Genomic DNA, 245 nt, shown 5'->3' on the forward strand with positions numbered 1-245 from the left:
ATAGAGCTGGGTTGACAGTGCCGCAGTGCTGGGGGGACAGGGGTGGGTGGGGGGTCCCCGGCTGGGGACTCAGCCCATGGGGCTCCATGTGCGTGGAATGTGGGTCTGGATGCTCCAGCATGTGGGGAGGGCACCCCCTGGGTTTGGGGGGACTCCACCCTGGTGCTTGGGCTCTTGGCTCAGGGTGTGGGGGGCCAGGAGCAAGGTGGCCCTGGGTGCCCCATGGGGAGCAGCTGGGGCGGGTG

This window comes from Geospiza fortis, unplaced genomic scaffold (genome assembly GCF_000277835.1).
Source record: "Geospiza fortis unplaced genomic scaffold, GeoFor_1.0 scaffold102, whole genome shotgun sequence".
Taxonomy (NCBI): domain Eukaryota; kingdom Metazoa; phylum Chordata; class Aves; order Passeriformes; family Thraupidae; genus Geospiza; species Geospiza fortis.